Genomic DNA, 23,674 nt, shown 5'->3' on the forward strand with positions numbered 1-23,674 from the left:
GTAATGTGTCAATATGTCAGGAATGAGTTGGTTTGTCAGCATAAAAGAAAATGTGCCAGTGTTCAGCACAACAAAATGTGGAATTTGCTGTTTATTACAACAACATCAAAATACATTTTAAACCACACATTTTCAGAATTATTAGTCCACATTCTACACATCAGAAAGGAATTTTTCCTCTGCCGAAGCAAAGTATGGTTCCTCTAATGTTAGCGAACCAATGTAAAGAAAAAATTTCTATGGGGGAAGGTTGCCTTAGTTGTTTGCCTAGTGAACAATATAGATAGCATCCTGTGTGTAGAATACTGTATACCAAACTGTCTACATGGTCTTAAGCCAGCAGCTTTGAATTCTTACAATACTTATGAAATGAGCATTTAAAATATATTGTTTATGATTATATCAATGTAGCCCCATTTTCAGTATTATATCTCAAAAAGGGTTCTGAGATACTAATACTCTTTACGTTCTGTATGAAATATATTTAAATTTTCAAACTGAAATTAAAAAAGTGAGAGCATCATAGTCCATTCATCCATTTTCAGGTAAGACCATTGCAGAGCACACAGACACAAACACATACCAGGTCATATACTGTACCATTTTTTATGGAAGCCAATTAACCTAGCAATCCCATTTGGACTGTGGGATGAAACCAGAGATGCTGGAGCAAACCCACATAAATACTATGAGAACATACAAACTCAATGCAGATAGCACTTCAGGAATTTAACCAAGGACCCAAGCATTGTGAGTCGGCATTGTTAACTACTGTGCCACCCATATATTATAGTACTTTAGGTAATTTAAGTTATTTATTTAAAATCATATTTTGAAAAAATAACTTTAAAAGATAATGTCCACACATTAATAGTTAAATCTTATGCCCACTTCAAAAATCCATGCTCTAAAAACCCATATACTGTATGACTCTAGAACAGTTTCAAGGAACGTTGTCACATATAATGAAAAAGACGAAACAAAAGAAGATTATTTTGATATATAATGAAGTGCAGCAGCACTCTGTGATGTAATTGTATCACATGACATGACTTGTAGAATGAGAGCGGGAAAGATCTGGAAGAGTCGGGTTAACGCATGTCTGTGAGAAGTTCGTACACATCGTCTTGGTCACGCTGGACTTATATTAATCACAGCAGACGATAACACATGGTACCAGGAGTGAATTTTGCAAGGTAAAATACGGAGTAGACATAGAACAGAGGAATAATTAGTAAATAAAACCGTCGAAAGTGTGCGTGCGAAACACACTGAAAGATGGAGCAGTTGAAACTGTCTAGTGAACTAACGCTAACGGGCAATGTAGAAGAGCAATGGAAATGCTTTAAACAACATTTTACCCTCTATTTAACAGCTGTTGATGCTAACGATAAAGATGACGCACTTTTTCTGACAATTGCAGAGTCAGACGCCATAGATGTATACAACACCTTGCAGTTGATGGAGGAGGAACAGAATAATTATGAACTGATAATAGAAAAAATCCAATCTTTCTGCACTCCCAAAAAGAATGAAACATATGAAAGATATATTTTCAATAGTAGACAAAATGAAAATGAGTCAATTGAAGAATTCATCATGGACTTTAAACTTAAAAGTCAAACCTGCAATTCTGGGACTTTAGCTGATTCACTAATATGCAACAGAATTGTAATGGGAGTGAGAGACAGAGGACTCAGAGAAAAACTACTTGGCGAGACAGATTAAACCCTTGACAAAGCCATTCAAGTGTGCCAGGCCAGAGAAGTGACACAGACCAGGATAAAGTCCATGAATGGCTACCAGCTCGACGAGATGATGTATAAAATAAATACAAAAAACAAAACAAAACAGAAAAAGAATGAAGAAAGAACAGAAATCAGCAGAAACCAGCCCGCGGTGATGACAGGGACTCAGCAGCTAGCGAGCACAAGCAGGCATGCCACATGTGTGGCAGAGGACAAAGACCACGCCAGTGCCCAGCCTTTGGGAAAGACTGCAGAAACTGCAGGAAGAAAAACCACCTTGCACGAGTCTGCAGGAAACCAAGGAACATTTGAGGTGTCAACATAGACAGCGCTAACAGCAACGCAACAGGAGACCTATTCATAGGAACCATAGACGCTGCAGGAAAAGAAGAAGATTGGGCTGCCATCTAAAAAGTCAACGGGACTAAAATTACTTTCAAATTGGACACTGGGGCACAAGTTAATATCATACTGGACACTGAACTGTCGCGGTTAGAGGTAAAACCCACTGTAAACACAAAAGAAAAGGTAAAACTTAGAGCGTACAGTATAATGGTGATATAATTCCTACTGTAGGCACTTGTATGCTAAGGTTAAATATTGAGACAGAAACATATATGGAACCATTTGTAATTGTAAAAGGCAAGAAAGCTCCAAAAAGTGGCTTAAAAACGTGCAATACGTTAGGTTTGGTAAAACGCGCATATGATAGATGATGTAACCAATGTAGATGTAATGAATGTAGAAGATGCATATGCAGATGTATTTAAGGGCATTGGAAAACTCAAGTTACAGCAAAGAATTGAGCTAGAAAAGCCAAATAAACCCATAATACATGCACCAAGAACAATTCCACTAGCGTTAAGGGACAGGTTAAAAGATTAACTTTAAAGATTAGAAGTCCTAGATATAATTGAAAAGGTAGAAGAACTGACCAAATGGGTGCACTCGCTAATGATAGTAGAAAAGAAAGATGGTTCGCTAAGGGTGTGCATTGACCCAAAAGTGTTGAACAAATATGTAAAACGGGAACATTTTCCGTTGCCTACAAAAGGTGAGATTTTAGGAGGATAAATATTTTTCTCAATTAGACACCTCAGCAGGATTCTGGCAGGTAACCTTGGATAAGGCTAGTGCACAGCTGTGTACATTCAATACACCTTTTGGAAGGCATTGCTTCAAAAGATTGCCGTTCAGACTTTGCTTCACGCCTGAAGTCTTACACAGGAGGTTTTAGCAAATTTTCTATTGCATAGCCGGCACGAAAGTATATATTGATGACATTCTAGTATGGGGTGAAATGATTGAACAGCACGATGACAGGTTGAAACAAGTGCTAGAGGTGGCTAGAAAAAATGGCTTGAAATTAAATAGAGATAAATGTCAGTTTCGGAGCCTGAAGCTGAAGAGTCACAACGAGTCCAGCAAGGTACAAGTACTGAGACCAATACTTCACAGGATGAGCCGAGTAAATGTGAGGCTGGTGGTGATCGAAATTGCCTCGACCAGGATATTCAGATGCCTACTGTGAGAAGGTCCAGAAGAAATGTAAAAAATCCTAAAAGACTGATTGAAGAGTGTTAATACTGGAACAATGTTTTGTACAGTAATTGTTTTGTTGTTAATGTTACTAAATTGTCATTCTGATGTATATGCTTATGTCTCACAATTTTTTTGGTGGGGAAGATGTGATATATAGTGAAGTGCAGCAGCATTCTGTGATGTAATTGTATCACCTGACTTATAGAATGAGAGCAGGAATGATCTGGAAGAGTCGGGTTAACATATGTCTGTGAGAAGTTCGCAATAAAGAAGTTCATGCACATCGTCTTGGTCGTACTGGACTTATATTAATCACAGCAGATGATAACACAGTTATCACTTTATTCATATATGGTTTTAGAAAAGTTAAGTACTGTGTACAGTGTGGTGAAAAGCAAGTAACCCCCTTAAGATTTTGTAGTTTACCATAAACATATTTGACATTCACTTAATCTCACTTACTGTAAATGGTACAGTAGATAAGGAAAACCTCATTTGTCAAATAATACACAATTTTACTTTGCCATTATTTATCTTAAAAATCACCCAGCATTCAATATCTTTATGTGAAAAAAGTGGACCCTTAGTGCTACCATCTCAATTAAGATAGTTTGATCTACTAGTAGGTGAGGACAATCTAAACCATATCTAAACCATAAAAGATTAGGGGAGTGTACTTACTTTTTCACCACAGTGTAGTAAAACACACTGTTATAGAAGAGTACTATACTTGTATGTATACCAGCCAGCAGCCATATCACCCTGCAACTCACCACTGGCAACCCACTGAAGCTAAGTAGGTGTGAGCCTGGTCAGTACCTGCATGGACCTCCCTGCAAAAACTAAGGTTGCTGCTGGAAGAGGTGTTAGCGGGGCCAGCAGGGGGGACTCAAGCTGTGGTCCATCTGGGTCCTAATGCCCCAGTATAGTGACGGGGACAGATGCCGTCCTTCGGATGAGACAGAAAACCAAGGTCCTGATTCTCTGTGGTCATTAAAAATCCCAGGGTGTTTCTTAAAAAGAGTAGGGGTGTAACCCTGGTGTCCTGGACAAATTTCCCATTGGCCCTTACCGATCATGGCCTCCTAATAATCCCCATCTATGAATTGGCTTCATTACTTTGTTCTCCTCCACACTGATAGCTGGTGTGTGGTACTAAGGAGTGTTTGGTTCCTCTCCTCCATTGTCTTCTGTTCTTCTGTTCTGTATTGACAAAATGTATCGTCAATTGCATTGTTAAGCGCCTTGGGGCAACCTTGTTGTGAAAGGTGCTATATAAAAATAAATTGAATTGAATTGAATCATAACTGATATTATTGTCAATTATGAGTCTTCAATTGTTAAAGACATTTAATTAAAATCCAGCACACTGTATAATTATAATAATAATTGCTTACACTTATATAGCGCTTTTATGGACACTCCATTCAAAGCGCTTTACAGGTAATGGGGACTCCCCTCCACCACCACCAATGTGCAGCATTCACCTGGATGATGTGACGGCAGCCATAGTGCGCCAGAACGCTAACCACACATCAGCTATCAGTGGGGAGGAGAGCAGACTAATGAAGCCAATTCATAGATGGGGATTATTAGGAGGCCATGACTGGTAAGGGCCAATGGGAAATTTGGCCAGGAGGCCGGGGTTACAACCCTTTAGTGATTTGACAGTTGTCTAAGCACTAAAAGAGCTGTTTCGGGAAAAAAATATTTGAGCATTAGAGGTAACCTGTTGAAAGACATGCCTGGTGAAAATCAAGAAATATGAATACAGAAGGTAGCAGTACATCCTGCTTATTGAGTTAACAACTTCTTAGTGTCAGAGGTATGTTGGAGGCTTGGCTAAGTCACTACACTGTCACTCAACATCCCTGATGTTCACAGCTAAGATGTCAAGATTCCAGCAGGGCAAAATACATCATTGTTCTACTCATGTAACAACATCAATTATAAAACAACATTATTTAAACACAAGTAATTGGTTTATTTCATGCTGAAAATAGAAGAAAGAAAACACAACATTTCGGCTGTGGAGCCTTCTTCGGGTGTCACCCGAAGAAGTAATTGACACCCGAAAAAGGCTCCACAGCCGAAACGTGTTTTCTTTCTTCTCTTTTCAGCATGGACTAAACCTATTACTTGTTCCTTTGCAGCCTACACATGCTAACACAGCTACCCAACTGAACTTATTTAAACACATTTTATTTTTATTTTTTCATGGCAGTTTTTGATTAAATTTAACTTTAACTCTTTGGAAGGTGGCGAGAACATTTTCATGACGCTGTATGTTATGAGTCTTATGTACAGTATAAGATATACAGTATATACTGGTGTTGCACTATATGTGATTTCTTCATAAATTACTTTCTTGTTGATAAATACGTTCTCTCTAAGAGCATAATTTATCCAAATAACAAGACTTGGGTCCCCAAAGAGCTGAAGAGTTCTCTGAATAAAAAGAAAAGGCTATTCTACTGTGGATCACTTGAGGATCTCTTGAGGCCAATAGCTCTGACTCCATCAGTGATGAAGACTCTTGAAAAAAAATCATGTATTGTGGCTGCAGTAAAGTCAAATCTTGACCCCCTCAAGTTTGCCTACTTTACCGTTCTGGAAGGGGAGTTGATGATGCTAAAACAATTTTCTAGATGTTCTTCATAAACATTTAAAATGGAAAAATTCTTCAGCTAGACTTCTCTTTGCTGATTTCTTATCAGTCTTTAACACAATGCACCCACACATTGTGGTTGAAAAACTAATTACATGTTTCAAATTAGATCTACTTATAAGGATCATTAGTTTTTTGACCAATAGAACACAAAATATATCTATTAATATTTTGACATCTGACTCCTTTTGTACCTGTTGAATGTCAAGCCAGGTGAAAATCAAGAAATCAAAGTGCCTTTTTCTTGTTAACTAAAATGACTGTTGATCTTTTGGAATTAATGTTTGCATCAATGTTTGAGTCAAATGGGTTTTTAAAGGTCTGGACAATAGTTAACACATCAACCTTTGAATACTAAATTACTGTAGCTATAAGAATAGCTACTGTAGCAGGATAAAAATCATAGAAGTAATAATGTGTTACATATTGAGAAAGTTGCTGATATATTTAATATATCATATATATGCTGATATATTTGTTTAATGGCCTCTTTTTGAGAATGTTATGTATGTATGAATGTATGTTATTGAATTACAGTAGAAGAGAAAGACACCCATCAATTTTCTAACTGCTTTATCCAGTGCAGGGTCACGGGGAAGCCAGAGGCTATCTTGGCAAGCAATGGGTCCGCCCTGGATGGGGCTATAGATCATAACTGATATATGTGTTTTATTTATGTTATTTCATATTTAATATGGGCAGCTTGGTGGCACAGTGGTAAACATTGCTGCCTCAAAGCACAGGGGCCCAGAGTTAAATTCTGAACCTGGGTTTATACAGTATCTGTGTGGATTTTTTATGTCCTCCCCAATGTTCACTTGGGTTTTCACTGGATGGTCCCGTTTCCTCCCACAGTCCAAAGACATAATGGAAGGTTATTTGGCCCAGTGTGAGTATGTTTGTGTGAGTGCCTTGTGATGGACTGGTGTCTCATGCAGGGTGCATCCTGACTGTGCCCGTTGCTTGCCCTGAATTGGATAAAGCTGTTAGAAAATGGATGGATGGATGTATTGAATATGTAACCCAATATTCATTTGAAAAGTTACTATGCCATCCAGCTTGTTTAAAAAAATATTACCAGTTCCTGGAAATCAAACATGAAAATTAAAGTACAGTTTTCTTCTAAATAATGTCTACATGTTTTAGTGAAACTGAAATACATTCCTCTTTTTCTATTGACCTTATGAAATTAAAGTTATTGTTCATTAATTCACAAGAGATAATGAAACCCAAGAATCAGAAACTTTCACAAATAAGCTTTGTGGAGAATTCATGTAGTATTTTTTGTTCATTGAGTATTTTAAGTAGAGTAGTCTAGGCTTAACACACTTGGTTAAAGGGCTGTCTCCTAGCCATAGGACAAGGCTCAGATCACTGTTCAGATTTTTCTGATTTTTCTGTTATCCAAAGGGTAGCAGCAAAGATGAAGATGGGGGGATGCATAAGAAAAAATACAAAAAAAGATGTTTGTATGAAATACACTGTATATACAGAAGCTAACTTTGGTTAAGATTATGATTTATAACAGCTGGATTAAATTGGCTGTTTGTTGTTATTCCTTAGAAAAATCAGTTCAAAACTTCCATTTATCAGTTCAATAAAACTAGCAGCATCTGATTTCATTCCATAACAAGGTGCCCAGCCATGTTATTGAAGCTGAGTATCTTTAGATCCTACATGAAATGACTTGAAGAGGAACTCAAGTCAGTGAATTAACTACTGGTAATGTATTAAACTAAGCAAAGACAGAATGCATAATTTGAACACTTTATTTTTAACATGATTATGTCACTGCTCCAAGTGCTGTCATGGAAACCATGAATTTATGCACTTCACTAGACATCAGAAGTAAGCTGCACATGTATTTTGAAATATTGTGTTGTGGTTCTGAGCTGTGAGATATTATATTTTAAATACAACTTTTAATAAATCTGTTGATAGCAAAGCTAAAATATGACTAAAAGGCAACTAAATCCATTCAACTCAATACCTCTTACAGTATCTAGCCCATTCCCCCAATCCTGACTGAGGTGCAACCAAACATACTTTCATACTGCAACACACCTGTATAGCAGACATGAACAGCAGGCAGACACAGCAGACAGCAGAGCCTAAAGGTACCTTGTGGTTACTGTTCTCTCACTGTCGCAGAGTGCAGAATAACAAGCAGAAGCTGCAGATTCAGGTTCACCTGGTTTTATTGCTCTTCATAACATAGGTGGGCATCACAGAGAGGGTAAAGTGCTAAGAGTGGGAGAGATATCGAAATAGAGGTAGGTTCTAGATGGACAAATGAATGGAAACATGTTTCTTTCCCTTTAATTGGGTAAAGAAGAGGAAGGAGTAAGCCTGGTGAAAGGTAAGAGGAAAAAAGGTCACACGACAGCCCAACACTATGAGTGGAATGCTAAAATACTTTCTTATCTTTCTATTAATCTTTCTTAATTAGCTCATTGTTATCATGATGCAAAATCTTATCCATATTTAGAATAATTTTTAATGTGACAAACAACATAGTTAGAACGTATAGAGAAATAAAGTGATCCTTATCTGGTTTAAAAAGTGCAGCACAGACTTTAACAAACATTCAGTGAACTGATAGGGAGGACAGACTTTCCAGTATCTATGGAAACATCCACAACAAAAAAATGATTTAAGATTCATAATGTAAAAGAATAATGGTATTTGCTATAGCCTGATACGGTTTTGTAAAGTAAGTTATATGTGACTTTACAGTATATATGCATAATAAACAATTCTATATTTACAAAATATTTACCCTTCATCTTCATAAGTGATATGTTTTATGTATTCTTAGAACAGGAGGTTCCATTAAGCCGTTCCAAGAGAGTCCCCGTCTATCAAACCTACAGTATAGGTAGCTTTTAATTAATCAATATCTAAATAAAAATCATTTAGAGATAAAAAGCTCTTTAGAGATAATTTGAAATAAAAATCTGAAAACCTTTAGGTCCTCAAGGACCAGCATTCCCTAAAGTAAAGGCATTACTTTATTAACTTAAAATGATATACATTTTTTAAACAAAATGTGATTCAAGGTGACCTACAGATCTAGCCATTCAAAATGCGCGAAATACATTGAGTCAAAACACAGTAGGCATGGCGCTTCAAAATGCATCATAACGCATGTTATGATAATAGTATCCGGAAGCACCTTGTAAAATCGCCAGGTGGAGCTAATAAAGCTTAATGTCTCATGTACGGCATTTGAGCTGTCATCAGAAAACAGCCGGTTTTGAATCCTGGTCACTGCTGAAGGACAATCTTTTTCCAATTAAGAATTTAAGTTGTATACTTTTTAGACTTTTAATAATTTTAAACTGTGTATTATAGCATGTTAATCATTAAACATTAAAAAGTCGATATATTTTATAAAAGCAAGATTGCTCAGTTGGACAAAAATGCACAACCTTCCACCTTCATCAATTATGCAGAAATATTTTATGCATCAAAGTCTTTACTGAAGATATTATTAATATTATTATTAATGGATGACCTTGGACAGGCTGTAAGCTCAAAGCATTACCATGGCCCACTTTCTTTGTAACCATCTGCAGCAGTTTTTTTCTGTCTCTTCCTACTCTCTCTCACCCGCTGCAATTCGGGCACAGAATGGTTAAAAATGGGAACAAATCAGACAGGCAGAGGGAAGGGGGAGGGGTGAAACTGTTACTTGTCCTGGATAAAGTGGTTAGAAAATAGGTGGATTTACACTTGTGAAAAGTGTTACAATTTTAATGTGATATGGAAGATATTATTCATAATAAATGACCTTGGATGGTTTGTAAACTGAAAATTTATTGAGGAGATACATTGTGTCTTTTCTTTCCAGCTTGGAATTTACTTTTACCTACTAGTATATTCCATTGCACATACAGTACCTTATGTAAAGAAGCTCCGTACTTCTCACAAAGGCTAGGACTGTCAGCACCCTGCTGTGCAAAGTTATGTAGAATAGAATGGAACAGAACAGTTCTGGGGGCTGGGAAGGAATTTTCAGTAGCATGCACTGTTGTCATGGTTGCTGTTCAACATAAGGCAACCAGCAATCAAATGTGAGAAATACATTTATTTGTCCTGCATCAAAGTTTAACTCGTTCAGAGTGCCCTACATTACAAACCCCAAGCGTTTCATTTTGTCTATTGCTACAATATTGACAGCAATGTAGTTAAAAGGACCACATCAAAATGTCTCCAAAATAACCTCAAGTGAAAGAATTGAGGGTTTTGATAATAATAGAGAAATCATAACAATGACCTGGTGTTGTTTCATGCTAATCATGCTTACCCAACCGAAAGAAGGACAACTAATTCGACACGTAAAGACTAGTTTTTCATTGACAAAAAGTAACACCACACTCTCTCGTTCAAACAGATTGTTTTGTTGCTGCACAGACTGTTAAACCAGAGGAAAAGAGCGCTTCTTTCTTCGAAGCATTTTATTGATCCGATCAGGTATTCGTTTCCAATCATACAAAGTAAGTTTTGAGAATCTCAGATTCACCATGCCTCTAATGTTTTCCCGGAGATTGCAAGGCAAGGCCCTATTGCCTCTGGAGCCATCAAAATTTACGGATGTGGTCCACCCCCAGTAAATTTCGAAAGTCACAAGATTACAAAACAGATGAGCAGTGTAGCGGTCGGCTCTGGGTTTCCCATCTATGCGGATGCACTGCACATACAATCTCTCCTCCTTCTCTTGACTGATTGGCAAAAGTTGGATATCTGGGAGAACTGTACATTGCATTGGCATCTCTGAATTCTGCTGTGTAGATGGTGCTTCCTGAGGGGAGATAGACAGCAGGGACAGCACCAGCCAATTCCTGGGCGGAGGTGAGCAGAGAGTCAGGATGGAGTGTCCTGGGCTGGTGTGAAAGGGGGCAGCATGCGCTCTGCTGGGGGCGGAGGGCGCTGTGGAGATACGCATTCCGCCAGGTACAGCAACCTGCATGGCGGGGAGAGGCACTTTTCAGGTGATGAAGGTCTGTTCGGAGACAGCTGACCTAGAGTTTGACTGCCAGCACATACTGTCTCTGGCTTCTGAATCTTTAGGAGTGTCTCCAACCTCCCAGTCCTTGCCAGCAATGAGTCGTACTGCTCCAGCTGCTGCCGAAAAGTCTTCACACAGGTAATGCTTTTACAGGCTGGCTCCCTGGCCAGTGGCCAAAAGCAGAGACCCACAGCCTGTGACAAGATAACAGAATACATGTAAGAAAGAATGTCACACAGCAGTATTCAGCAGTTGCGGAACAGACGTCAAAAAAAACATTTCTTTTCATCCTTCTTACTGCTTTCTTTTTTACTGTCTTGGTAGTCTTCGAAGATCATTTCACATGTGCTGTGTTTTCCTGAAGAACAGGCTGTGAAGAAATATTTATAATAGAATGTATAATTCAATACAGCATTAATACCTTGTATTATGCACTATAATCGGGTATTTCAGATGAAGCACACTGTATTTGGTTACTCTTCGCACTTTGCAAGCCGAGGCAGCTGAAGCACCACGTCTCTTCCCGTAAAAAGTCTTTGTCTACATACTATGGCTGTTGTAGAGCAGGCTCGCATATTTTTTTGTAATGGGAACTCAACTTAACCAAAACCCTTGGTGTATATATATTATATTCTCATGTATGAATATACAGATGCAGCCATTCAAAGTTCGCGGTACAAACCCGTACCGCGGGCAACTACCCACAAGCCACCGCAGTCTACTGCAGTAAGTGATTGGCTGGCCAAAATGACCGACAGGGGCACTCGTGGTGCATTGGTCGGTAGTGAAAAGATTTAATCATCTCTTTACTGTGCACATTTTAATCCGCTTAGTATTGAATACTTACTGTATATGGAATTTTACCACTAAAGGGAAATTTTAGTAGCTGAGCATAAAAAGAAGAGGAGCATAACGCATCTGAAGGTCATAAACGATATTAATTTAAGAACATAAACATATTATGTAAACTGTACTGTATATAGCTGGTCTTGGTAGTTTAAAGAAAAAATACACACCAGTCTTCCATTTCTCCCTAAACATTTTAAGCATCAAAGTTTTATGAAACGGTCCCCAAATATGTGATTGCTGTACAGAATGAATTTTAATTTAAAAAAATATTTAACACGAAAATTAAGCTGTTTACATCTTCCGCCTGAGAATATAGTCACTCGTTGCTACACAACGCAGAAATACAGCCACAGATAACTAGCAAAGAGAGGACATTAGCTAGCCAATATGATAAAGGAATAAATGATTTTTTTTATTTCTTTTGCACATTTATTTGAACATTTCCATCGATTGTACAAGCACTTGGAAACTGTCCAATCCCAAGTTCATCTGAATTTCTTTTATGCTCCGGGCATTCTCCCGGTCTGGCGCCGGTCTGTGTCTTCTAGGATATAATGCCAGCGATTTGTGTTAAAATTGGGTTTCCAATAACGGCGCAGCAAACTCTTGTTTTTATGTCCACTATAACAGACAATCTCCCTTGCTTTTAACCGAGCGTTTCATAATTTCCTAAAATGAAAATGATTTACTTTATTTCCCTCACGGGATCAATAAAGTATCTATCATCTATCTATCTAAACTATGGGACAGAATTCTGGGGTCTCCCTATACCAGAGATTACGGTAGGGCTTCAGAATGGTGATTGGCTGACACCATCTGACACCCCTCTGATTGGGGAAAAAAGACGTGCTGATCTGCTCTACATACTGTACCAGGAAGAGGATTTCTTTCTATTCGAAATGTGCATTTTAAAAGTTTAATTAAGAAGTAAAAACCTCACTGATCAGGAGGAAGAAAAATCACCCGTGTTTCGTGCATAAAAAGTGGTTATTAACTATCGAAACCTGTTTTATTTATTTTATTTTTATTTAGATTAAGAGTTCCCGTCACCCCCATTCCCATTTAAATCACAAACCCGTGTTTAATTAAATGTCTTTTAACGTAAATCGTTATCTTTGTCTTCTGCATCATAATGTTCACCACTCTGTCCAGCAAATTAATAATAAACTTTATTTTATATAGCATTTTAAACGAATAAGTAATTAGATTGCTCATAAACCTAATCACTTATACTACATAAACACAGCGTAATTGCTCTCTGAAAATGCTCTTTTTTCTTTTTATTTAGGCTCAGATTTCAACTATAGATCGTACACTAATTACTAGCAGTAAATACTGATGTTTTGCTCCCTCCTGCCACAAAAATATTTAAAATAATGTATTGTAGCTGGGATGAACTTTATTTCGAACGTGTCTCTACCTGCTGCGACTCGGAAACGGGATGGTTAAAGATGGCGGCAACTCAGGCACCCAGAGATGGGGGGGGCGTCTTTCCGCCTCCATAACTAAAATGTCAAATAGGAGTAGTTTTTAATTCAGTTTGAATTATAACTGTACCTACTGTCTTCGTATTTGGCCAGGGCTTTAAAGAGAGGGCGCGCCAAAATTTTTCGGTGCCGTCGTCTGCGCTTTAAAGGTACCCCTGTCGCGGAAGAATTTGACCTCGGAACGTTCACCCAGCGTTATTATTGTATTTCATTGCACTTTGACAGATTGTCTTTAAATCAATTGTTGTCAGAATATCCCCACCTCCAAACAAGAACAAAATTGCAACGATTTTATTAACTGGCTGTTTCAGTAACCTAAAGTATATATTTAAAGTAATAATTTAACAATATTTATGGAAATGGTGGGCCACCTCGCCGCCGTCCTGGAGGGGAAGGCCTGCCAGGCGTTGCTGGATGTACCCGGGGACCAGCGGTACAACTACGCGGCGTTGGCATCGGCCTTCCGGAGGCGTTTTGGCAGGAAAGGGGAGGCCCAACGCTGCTGCCTAGCGGGAGAGCCACTGGGTCCAGTCGCCGCAGACGTGGCCTACTTAGCCCACCAGGGTTACCCTACTCTCCTCGAGGAGGCCCACCGGGAGATAGCGCTCCAGGCGTTCCTCTGGGCCCTGATGCTGGGGGAGCGACAACAGCTGGTCATCTTCCACCGATGTGGGGAGAGGGGGCACATCGCCCGGTAGTGCCAGGGGCTGGATCCCCGGGGACTCCGGAGGCCGTTGGGAAATGGGAGCGGGGTGGCTTAAAGGGGGGAAGGCCGCCCTTGAGCGACGCTACCCCCGCTCCGGAAAGCCAGAAAGAGTGCTTCACCCCGCCTGCTGTGCGAAGGGTTGGCCACAGACGGGGCTTATTCCTTCCCTGCCTCACCGAGGGCAGACCCTGCCAGGCCCTCGTTGACACCGGTTTGACCATCACAATGCTGCGGCCTGGTGTTCTGCCGGGTACTGAGGCAGCCGGACCCCCAGGGTGCTCACCATGCACTTTGGGGATGCGAGGGTGAAACACCCCTTCTACCTTGCCCCAGTCCGTGAGGACTATATCCTGGGGTTGGACTGGTTGCAGCAAGGGGGTAGTGGGTAGAGCCTGGCACTCCAAGGCGATGTGCCCCCTCTCCCCACAGCGGTGGAAGATGACCAGCCGTCGTCGCTCCCCCAGCATCGCCGCGCTGGCAGTCTCCTCCTCCCCATCTGATTCCCCGTGCGCCCTTCCGTTGGTGCCCACCGGTCTCCTCGAATACGGCATCAGCCTGCTCAGCCAGAGCCAGGGCCTGCTCCAAGAGGACCGGCGCGGCCAGCATCACGTGGCACTGCACCTCAGTCGGCACCAGGGCCCAGAGGAACGCCTTGAGCGCTAGAGTAGGGTAACCCTGGCGGGCTAAGTATGCCACGTCTGCGGCGACTGGACCCAGTGGCTCTCCCGCTAGGCAGCAGCGTTGGGCCAACCTTGCCCACAGCAGTCCCGGCGCCTCCCCTCTCCTGCCAAAACTCCTCCAGATGGCCGACGCCAATGCCGCGTAGTTGTACCTCTGGTCCCCGGGTACATCCAGCAACGCCTGGCAGGCCTTCCCCTCCAGGACAGCGGCAAGGTGGCCCACCATCTCCACCTGAGACCAGCCGTTTGCCCAGGCCGCCATCTGGAACTGGGCCTCAAACATTTGCCATGGGATCTCCCCATTATAACGGCTCGGTCTCACCGGCGCAGGCTGGAGCAGGGGTGGCGGGCTGGACCCCACTGGTCTGGCGTCTCCTTCCTGCCACACAGCCTGAGGCGACCCGGGAAAGGGCCCCCCTTCCGCTGAGTAGGTCACTGTGGCGTAGCCCTGGTAAGGGCTGTGGCCACTGGCTGTGCTGAGGGGTCGTCCCGGCCCCTGGCGGCTGCTGCTCACCCCCAAAAGGCGCTTTAGGGGGTCACTCGGCTGCTGGGGGAACCGGCGCTTCTCTGAGTCCGACATCATCGGCCGTTCACTGTCCATCCTCCCCCTTCTGACACCAATGTAATGAATTTGGGTTTGTTGAGGACGAACACAGAGACTCAAACTTGTGGAGTTAAAAACTGCGCTTTATTTCTTCTCCGTCACCACCCGCCAGCAGCACTCCCGCACCCAGATGAAAGAGAAACACAAGACAAGCCCGCCCGAGAGAAAGAGACAGAGAGAGAGAGAGACACCAAGGGGTGCGGAACCAGGGAACTATGGAAAACGGGCGATCTCCACAGACTGTACGCCCATTTCACTGTTACCTGGATACCTCTTAGGGGATATCCTCTATATCCTCTTGAGGGGAATATCCTCTTGGGGGATATTCTAACAACAAGTGATTATAAGACGATCTGTCAAAGTGCAATGAAATACAATATGCTGGACAGTATGCTTCTCAAAGCGCTTTACAGGATAACAACAATAACAACAACAATTTTACAAGTCCTGGGAGGAAAAATATCATCAATATTAATAATAATAATAAACTTTATTTTATATAGTGCCTTTAAAGGTGGCTTTTTTTAAAAAAATCTTTTTTTAAATGCATTTGCATTTGCACACAGAGCAGTGTTTACTTGAACATGGAGATGTCATACTTAAAAATTCCTGCACACAACCATTGCAGCGGAATTTGCATCATTTGGCAGGGCTATGATTCATACAAGTGGTGGTGGATTTGGAGACAAAATGTGTTTACATTGGGTTGCTGTAAGTGGAGCACTAATAAACCCAAAGCTCTACTTTGAAGAGCATGCACCTGACAAGCTCGACAGTATGCTTCTCAAAGCGCTTTACAGGATAACAACAACAATATACAAGTTCTGGGAAGAAAAATATGATCAATATTAATAATAATAATAATAAACTTTATTTTATATAGCGCCTTTAAAGGTGGCTCCTCAAAGCGCTTTACAGGGTAACAACTGATGAAACAACAGTGGTTGGGGGTTGAAAATACCTGTGAAACCGGTTTGTTCACAATGTACTGTAGACACAGAGTGTTAAAGTGATTCCACTGAGGAGCCGGGCGTGATAATTGTTTGGTTCCTTGATATCTGATCTGCAAGGCCATTTGGCTCAGCGAATGTGAATTCTGTCTGAAAAAATAAAAGTATTTTAATCAAGATTCCCTTATAAAATTAACGTGAAACAAAACAAAAACTAAAAATAAGATACAATCTACAGACATTCACAACATAAACATATCTTAAAACATTTACATATATTGTTAAATTATTACTTTAAATATATACTTTAGGTTACTGAAACAGCCAGTTAATAAAATTAATAAAAAATTTTGTTCTTGTTTGGAGGTGGGGATATTCTGACAACAATTGATTTAAAGACAATCTGTCAAAGTGCAATGAAATAATTACTCTGGGTAAACGTTCCGAGGTCAAATTCTTCCGCGACAGGGGTACCTTTAAAGCGCAGACGACGGCACCGAAAAATTTTGGCGCGCCCTCTCTTTAAAGCCCTGGCCAAATACGAAGACAGTACGTACAGTTATAATTCAAACTGAATTAAAAGCTACTCCTATCTGGCATTTTAGTTATGGAGGCGGAAAGACGCCCCCCCATCTCTGGGTGCCTGAGTTGTCGCCATCTTTAACCATTCAGTGTCCGAGTCGCAGTAGGTAGAGACACGTTCGGAAAAAAAGTTCATCCCAGCTACAATACATTATTTTTTATATTTTTGTGGTAAGGGGGAGCAAAACATCAGTATTTACTGCTAGTAATTAGTGTACGGTCTATAGTTGAAATCTGAGCCTAAATAAAAATAAAAAGAGCATTTTCAGAGAGCAATTACGCTGTGTTTATGTAGAATAAGTGATTAGGTTTATGAGCAATCTAATTACTTATTCATTTAAAATGCTATATAAAATAAAGTTTATTATTAATTTGCTGGGCAGAGTGGTGAACATTGTTATGCAGAAGACAAAGATAACGATTTACGTTAAAAGACATTTAATTAAACACGGGTTTGCGATTTAAATGGTAATGGGGGTGACGGGAACTCTTAATCTAAATAAAAATAAATAAAACAGGTTTCGATAGTTAATAACCACTTTTTATGCACGAAACACGTGTGATTTTTCTTCCTCCTATTCAGCTTAGAAATCTGTGTACGCTGTAAGGTTTTTAAAATACCAATAACAGCAACATACAGTTTACATAATATGTTTATGTTCCTAAATTAATATTGTTTATGTTCTTTATGACCTTCGTTATGCTCCTCTGCGTTTTATGCTTAGCTACTAAAACTTCCCTTTAGTGGTAAAATTCCATATAAATATTCAATACTAAGCGGATTAAAATGTGCACAGTAAAGAGATTAAATGATTAAATCTTTTCACTAACGACGAATACACCACATTATCTTCCGTGTCGCATTAACATTGGAATGTTTTTTTTACAAGTGTCAAAAGAAGCGATACACAACCTGTCTCCTCTATAACTCTTCAGTTTACAGAGAAATTCCGCCAGAGCCTCACAACATTGTCCAATAATACTCTTCTCGTGTCTCATTTTTAGTTAAGCAGGATTTGAGCTACAGACCATAACAGACCAAAAAACAGAATCCACCTGCGATTCAGGTGTTAACAAAACGTGTTTACAAAGAAAGTGAAATACAGTAATACTACCAGCTATATAGATACATAGATTTAGAAATTTAGATCCTTAAATTAATATCATGATTAATTTATTTAGATACGTGCTTACATATTCTCGATTATAAAACAGATAATTCCGGTCCTGGAATCTGACTGGCTGACACCCTTCTGAAGCGGTACCATAATCTCTGGTATACGGACGCCCCTGAAATTTGACTTGTTACTGTGTGATAAATTTTAAAGAGTACTTCTTAGCGTAGATAAGAAAGCATCTGGTACAAGTATCTTTTAAAACAGTCTTTGTTGTGCTCTTGAGGATCCTTGTGATATTTTGAGCTCTGGTTGAATGATAAGTGTAGCAGTTTAAATCATTTTCGTTGTTAGAAATTATGAAACGCTCTGTTAAAAGCAAGGGAGTTTTTATGTCTGTTATACTAAAAGAAAATGCCCGACGAACTAGGGATTGGACAGTTTTTCAGTGCTTGTACAATTGATGGAAATGTTCAAATAAATGTGCTAAAGAAATAAACAAAAAAAGTAATTTATTCCTATATCCTATTGGCTAGCTAATGTCCCGTCCTTGTTAGTTAGATCAATGAAATGCTGTGGTGTTACTTTTTGTCGATGAAAAAATAAAGTCTTTTCATTTAAAATGACCGTTACAAATAATGTGGACCAGCATAATACTTTGAGTTTACAGCTTGTCCAAGGTCATTCATTATTAATAATATGAGTAATATCTTCATTAAAGGCTTTGATGCATAAAATATTTCTGCATACTTAAAATATTTATGATAAAGGTAGGTTGTGTACTTTTGCCCAACTGAGCAATCTTGCTTTCATAAAATATACCAACTTTTTAATGACTGATGATTAACATGCTGTAATACACAGTTTAAATTTAAAAGCTCAAATGCTGTACATGAGAGGTTAAGCTTTATTGGCCCCTCCTGGCGGTTTTACAAGGTGATTCCGGATACTTTCCGGTATGACGTCAAATGACGCGATACACCACGTGATACTGCGTGAAACTGCATTTTGATGCGACACGCCCACCGGGGTATACCGCGAAATACCCCACCCGTTTTGAATGGCTGCATCTGTAGTCTTTCAGGGAATGCATATTGTGAGTAAAATACTGAAAATTGACACAAGACGCCACGATGAAACAGAACCCGTTGATTTGGATTGAGGGGTTGCTTTGTGCTCACTGTCTGCTGCTGATGCTGGGAGAGAAAATCACGCCTGGCTTTTCAATAGTATTGCACTAACTTGCTAATGCATCTGTCACATTTCCTGGTGTATTGTGTTAATCTTCAGTATTTTATATTGTGTTCAATTTGAAGAAAGAAACATTTCCCAGATATTAGCTCATCAGCATAGTAAACGTTTATTTGTACCATTTGTCGGGACAAACAACTTACTGCAATACAGCTTTGGTAAGGAGACGGACTATGGCCAAAACCAAGAAGACTCTCTCACACCAAATAATGAAGATGAAAAGAAACTGGAAGTCAACAAGAGACATTGTAGAGCATTTGGCTTCCATGGACATCTTTGTTCGTGAAAGCACAGTGAGACGACATTATAAAGGGGAGAGGAGGCAAGAGAATCTAAACTAAGGACGATGCAGAGGTACATAACTTTGTAAAAATATTTTATTACATGTGAACACTACAACACACAAACTAACTGTTGATCTCTTTTTTTTCAAGTCTTTTTGTGCGAGCCATTGACAAACTGACGGAGGAAAATGATGAGCTATCAGCGGCTCAAATTCAAAGACGGCTGTGGGCTGACCATGTTGTTTCATAAAAAGGGCACATATGTGAACAAGCCAAAGCCCAAACATCCACTGAAGGCTCATGTCTGGGGGGGTATATCTAGAAAAGGCCCCGGGACCACTTCTTATTTTTGAAGGAATAATGGATTGTGAATTCTTCGAGGAAGTCGTGGTCAAACAACATGCTGCCCCATACATCAGGGAGCACTTTGGATCAGGACAATGATCCGAAACACACAGCAGCAAAGGCGAGGCTTAAAGCAAAGAGAGTAAACTGGGTGAAAACTCAAGCTGAATCTCCAGATTTAAATCCAATAGAGATGGTATAGCATTCCCTGAAACAGTATATTCGGCAAACGGCAAAACCTAGCTGTTACATCCCAGTGTGTGTTCTGTGTGTGTTTTTCTGTTATGTCCACACTGCGGACCCTTGATTGTTCTCCCTTCCCCATTGGCCCACCATTACACCACACTCTCAGTATGACATCATCATCAATCAGCCTCTCAGCCAATCAGAGTGCATCTTATTCAGTATATAACCTGGAGGTTTTCAGCAAGGAGAGGCCTTTCGTTTGACTTCGGTCCCATTTGGTTTTGGTTATCGCTTCGCTTCGCTTCGCTTCGCTTCTGGTTATTGCTTCGGCTTCGTTTGTTGGTTTGTTTTGCTTTGTGTGTTTGTATTTTCGTATAGCTTCGGCTTTGTTGTTTTGTTGTTTTTTTTGTTTGTTTCTTTGTATTTTCATTTGTTTGTGTGTTCATCCTTGTTTTGTCATTACCTTGCCCCAGTGTTACATGTTCAACTTTTGTGTTCTTTTGTACCCTGCTCCTGTTTATTACTCTTGTTTTCCCTTATTTGTCTTCCTGGTTCACTTGTGTTTTTGTGTGAACTTTTGCATATAAGGTTAGTTTAGGTTGTTGGGTACACTTACACACTTAGTTGATTTTGTATTAGTACACTAGTTTAGTACGGGTGAGTGCCATTTGTCTTGTATGGTTTTGGGTAGTCAGTGCAGGTTAGCTACGGTGTTGAAGACACCGAAGACCGTGTGTTTTGGGTTTTCTTTTGTAGTCGGATTAGCTTTCCCTCACTGTCCTAGCCAGCTCCATTTTTGTTTGTTATTTTCTTTCCTTTGGCACCACTCTAGTTCCTTACCCTTGTTATCACGCTTCCTAGTCCTTCACCGAAACCCCCCCTGCTTCCAAAAGAATTATCCTAAATGTTACACCCCTTTCCCCTAGACACTTGGGGTCGTAACACTAGCGCAAAGCAAGAACTCATCAAAGCGATTTACAAGTTCTGGGAGGAAGAGCTGACAGAACAAAGTTGCAACAATTTTATTAACAGGCTGTTTTGTGTTCTTCCTAAGATTGTCGAGCGCAGTGGGGGACATTCCGGAATGTGATTTCACAAATGCTTTTGCTCTGTCTTGCATTGTCAGATTGTACATCAATAAAAGCATTTAATTCAACATGCGTTTGCGATTTTAATCAAAATGGGGTAATGCGACTCTCCATTATCAACGTAAATGTAAAGCCCTAAAATATATACACAGTAATAAATAATGTGTTCTACATTGAACTTTTTATTAAGTGATAGACAAAAAGCAGGGCAATGACTTTCTCTGCAAGTTAGTCAAAGAAGTAAGTAGCAAAGGAACAAGTAATAGGTTTATTCCATGCTGAAAAAAAGAAGAAAGAGAACACAACGTTTCGGCCGTGGAGCCTTCTTCAGGTGTGAGAGTAAGTAGGCAAGAAGTAAGTAGGCAACCCAAAGCTCAAAACCCAGCAGCAACAATAATTAATACAGTGTATTCTCCAGTCACATTACAAAATAGAACAATGTAGAGTACATGACGTGGTTATGTATCAGGGATGTTTGCAAATGTTGTGATAATTGTACAGTATATATTTTTGGGAACACATTTGTTTTCGAGCATGTAATTGCTCACTTCTGCTGCCATAGAGTGTTTTGGAAGCTACATGCTCTCCCTGCATAGTTATCAACAATGAAAATGTCTCTTAATAGGCATACTGTATAAGTGATAAAGCGGACGCTATGGAGAAAAAAAATCACTAAGGAAGTTCATCTGCAACGGAAAGCAACTGGTTCGACATGTACAGTAAATATGACACATGTGGCGTGTCTAATGTGCATATCCTACAGTGTGAGCGCATTTGCAAGGCTATTAAAAAAGGTTGATGGAGTTTCAACTGTTTCCTACCAGTCTTGGGTGAAAGGAACCTGTCTTTCATTGGGAGGTTTGCCTATTCTACTCGTACATGAGAATATAATATAAACACACCAAGGGATTTGGTTAAATTGAGTTCCCATTACAAAAAAAATCTGTGAGCCTGCACTACAACAGCCATAGTATGGAGACAAAGACTTTTTACGGGAATAGGCATGGTGCATCAGCTGCCTCGTCTTGCAAAGTGCGAAGAGTAAGCAAATACAGCGGGCTTCATCTGAAATACCCGGATATAGTGCATAATACAAGGTATTAATGCTGTATTGAATTATACATTCTATTATAAATATTTCTTCACAGCCTGTTCTTCAGGAAAACACAGCACACGTGAAATGATCTTCGAAGACTACCAGGACAGTAAAAAAGAAAGCGGTAAGACGGATGAGAAATAAAGTTTATTTTGATGTCTGTTCCGCAACTGCTGAATACTACTGTGTGACATTCTTTCTTACATGTATTCTGTTATCTTGCCACAGGCTGTGGGTCTCTGCTTTTGGCCACTGGCCAGGGAGCCAGCCTGTAAAAGCATTACCTGTGTGAAGACTTTTCGGCAGCAGCTGGAGCAGTACGACTCATTGCTGGCAAGGACTGGGAGGTTGGAGACACTCCTAAAGATTCAGAAGCCGGAGACAGTATGTGCTGGCAGTCAAACTCTAGGTCAGCTGTCTCCGAACAGACCTTCATCACCTGAAAAGTGCCTCTCCCCACCATCCAGGTTGCTGTACCTGGCGGAATGCGTATCTCCACAGAGCCCTCCGCCCCCAGCAGAGCGCATGCTGCCCCCTTTCACACCAGCCCAGGACACTCCATCCTGACTCTCTGCTCACCTCCGCCCAGGAATTGGCTGGTGCTGTCCCTGCTGTCTATCTCCCCTCAGGAAGCACCATCTACACAGCAGAATTCAGAGATGCCAATGCAACGTACAGTTCTCCCAGATATCCAACTTTTGCCAATCAGTCAAGAGAAGGAGGAGAGATTGTATGTGCAGTGCATCCGCATAGATGGGAAACCCAGAGCCGACCGCTACACTGCTCATCTGTTTTGTAATCTTGTGACTTTCGAAATTTACTGGGGGTGGACCACATCCGTAAATTTTGATGGGTCCAAAGGCAAAAGGGCCTTGCCTTGCAATCTCTGGGAAACCATTATAGGCACGGTAATTTGGAGATTCTCAAAACTTACTTTGTATGATTGGAAACAAATACCTGATCAGATCAACGAAATGCTTCGAAGAAAGAGGCGCTCTTTTCCTCTGGTTTAACAGTCTGTGCAGCAACAAAACAATCCATTTGAACAAGAGAGTTTGTAATGTAGTTTGTAATATTTATTTGTTAAAAGAAAACTCATGGTAATAGCTGGGTTCAAACCGCCGACCTCTAGCATGCAAGGCACAAGCCTATACCATTATACCACACAGGTAATCACAGGTGAATGAGTTAAACTGATCCAGACATTTACAAAGAATGTGTCCTACTGTGATAATTTGAGCTATATGAATATACTTATATCGTTATTAATTTCTTTAGATACGCAATTCCATATTATATTCCCTATTAATCAAATTCTAAAAAGTATGCATTTTTTTACTGTGATAATGAGCGTATTTACAGAAAAGGTTAAAACATTATAACTTTTTACTAACTATATAAACTTAATATAGTCTGAAGAAGCACCTAAAAACTTTTCAAAACAGTATGTAACCGAATGAAAGACTTTATGCTTAAAATGTT

General features: G+C 40.1%; 2 pseudogenes; one reads left to right on the forward strand and one right to left on the reverse strand.

Annotated features, from left to right (window-relative positions):
• Positions 1–10,378: 10,378 nt before the first annotated feature.
• LOC148822747 (uncharacterized) lies at positions 10,379–11,187 on the reverse strand (annotated as a pseudogene).
• Positions 11,188–22,396: 11,209 nt separating this feature from the next.
• On the forward strand, positions 22,397–23,205 carry LOC148822748 (uncharacterized; annotated as a pseudogene).
• Positions 23,206–23,674: the final 469 nt, after the last annotated feature.

The sequence above is a fragment of the Atractosteus spatula genome, chromosome 12 (assembly GCF_055471065.1).
Source record: "Atractosteus spatula isolate fAtrSpa1 chromosome 12, fAtrSpa1.hap1, whole genome shotgun sequence".
Lineage (NCBI taxonomy): Eukaryota > Metazoa > Chordata > Actinopteri > Semionotiformes > Lepisosteidae > Atractosteus > Atractosteus spatula.